Source organism: Colobus angolensis, unplaced genomic scaffold, assembly GCF_000951035.1.
Source record: "Colobus angolensis palliatus isolate OR3802 unplaced genomic scaffold, Cang.pa_1.0 Scaffold54, whole genome shotgun sequence".
Lineage (NCBI taxonomy): Eukaryota > Metazoa > Chordata > Mammalia > Primates > Cercopithecidae > Colobus > Colobus angolensis.
In genome coordinates this window covers 3,918,626-3,920,968 of record NW_012118932.1, presented here as the reverse complement: position 1 = coordinate 3,920,968, position 2,343 = coordinate 3,918,626, and positions in this window count along the sequence as shown.

The following is a 2,343-nucleotide window of genomic DNA, read 5'->3' as shown; positions in this document are numbered from 1 at the left end:
CTGCCAGTGTTTTTCCAGTTCCCCCGGTAGCTCCGGGCCGCATTTAGTAGCTGGGGAAAGTGGGCCGAGGCCAGGGCCGGGGCACTAGAGGCCCTCGCGGCCCGCAGAGCCCTGCCAGGCGGCAGGCCACGCCGGGGCAGGAGTGGGCAGAGGGGCGGGGTGAGGCCATCGCAGCCCACAGAGCCGTCCCAAAAAAGACCTTGCCACCAGACAGCAACCCTGAACGCCTTAAAAAAAAAAAAAAAATCTCATTTCTGAAAACCCCGAGCACCTACTGAGTGCTCAGCAGGCCCAAGAAGATAATACTAATTCCCACCAGCCTCCGCCCCACCGAGCTCTCTGTGTAGCTGGGGAGATCCACAAGCACCCTCGTGACTCATCCCAGGCTTGATGTGCTGAGTGCCAAAAGTGAAGTTTAAACAAAGGGCACCTAGAACAGAGAGATTAATTCTGCTGAGAGGAAACCAGGCCAGGGAGGTTTTTCAGAGTTGGCACTTGAAGCCGAGAGGTGAAAGATGAGTTCAGCAGGAAGGGTTAGGAGCAGAAGGGTGAGGGAAAACGCAGAGATGAACATATATACGTCCAGTTTGGGGAAATGTCAGTATGTTTACCATGGTGTGGTATCTAAGTTTTCAAATACACAAATTGGCTTAGAGGTCAAAAAAAAAAAAAAAAAAACAGGGATAAGCTCTGCAGCAGTGGTTGGCTCAAATGCAATATAGCCCAGGGGTTAGAAGCACATGATCTGGCTCCTGGCGGCTTGGCTTAGGTTTTGAGCCCAAAGGAAATTACTGAACTCCCTGCCTCAATTTTGTAACTCTGTATCTCATTTGTAACTTAGGGCTTGTCAGGGTAGTGCTTCACAGGGTTGAGAGGATGAAATGAGTACATGCGCTTAAAGTATTCAGAATAGTGCTGTCAGCTCTTCAGATTCTTAAACAACCACAGTGAGGAACATTCACCAGACAAGAAAGCCAATCCTGGTCTTTGCCCAGCGATGGCAGGATCTGCTTGTAATGGCACCAGGCCCTAGGTGAAAGGACCACTGCTTCTTCCTTAGTTCCTGAATTTCATGCATTCATTTGATAATTATTGAACCAGGCACTATGGGAATAAAGGGAGAAGAAAGGCATGGTCTCTGTAACTATAGAGCTATCTGGTAGGCAAGACAGTCAGCTTAAAAATGAGAACAACAACAAATTGCTGTGTTGAGTGCCATAAGGGAAGAATCATGCACGGTAATGGTACAAAAGAATATCGTACGTCACAACAGGTAACTTTCTTGGTTCTCCAAATAATGATTAATCCTTGTGATCATTCATAGAAATTACTGGCATAGTAAATAACTAGTCAAATTCCACCTAAGAAAGGTGATTCCCAAATGGTTAATTTCAAGAGTAATCATTGTACAATACTAATATCTTCTAAATGAGCATAATTACCCAGATGTGGTCAAGAAACTGAACTGAGGATCAGGAAATCTGAGGCCTGATCCAGTTGGACTGCTACCTGTGAGATGCTGGCCAAGTCCCCTTACGTCTCTGGGCTTCGATCTCGGTGCCAGCACAATGAGAAAGTTAGACCAGGAAGCCTCTGAAGTGCTTTCAACTCCAGTCTGCGATTCCCTGTCCTCAGTGTGCTTCGGTGCACCTTTACAGTTAGACACATGCTCTGTGGCTCTAACAACCTATATCAGGCGTATTTCAGACCTTACAGCCAAGGTCCTGGCAGGATTGTTACAGACAAGTCTTTTCTTTTTTCTTTTTTTTTTTTTTTTTTTTTTTTTTTGAGATGGAGTCTCGCTCTGTCGCCCAGGCTGGAGTGCAGTGGTGCTATCTCGGCTCACTGCGAGCTCCGCCCCCGGGTTCAAGCGATTCTCCTGCCTCGGCCTCCTGAGTAGCTGGGACTACAGGCGCCCGCCACCACACCCGGCTAATTTTTTTTTGTATTTTCAGTAGTGACGGAGTTTCACCATGTTAGCCAGGATGGTCTCGACCTCCTGACCTCATGATCCGCCCGCCTCGGCCTCCCCTCCCAAAGCGCTGGGATTACAGGCGTGAGCCACTGCACCCGGCGACCCACAAGTATTTTCATCTGCAGTTAAAGATGTGGAGATCGAGACCTGAAGGACGGGCATTGTAGTTCACTATTACCAGAAAATAGCCCACATATTAGATTCCTGGAGAACTGCCATGTTAGTGAGAATCATAGCCACTGCAAAGCACATCGAAGGCAGACTGCATGTGCCAGGATTTGCTCACATATCTGCTACCGAGACCCTACCCTTTGTTGTGATATCAGAGCAGCAAGAGTTAAAAATACCACTTTCTCTCTTCATCCTAA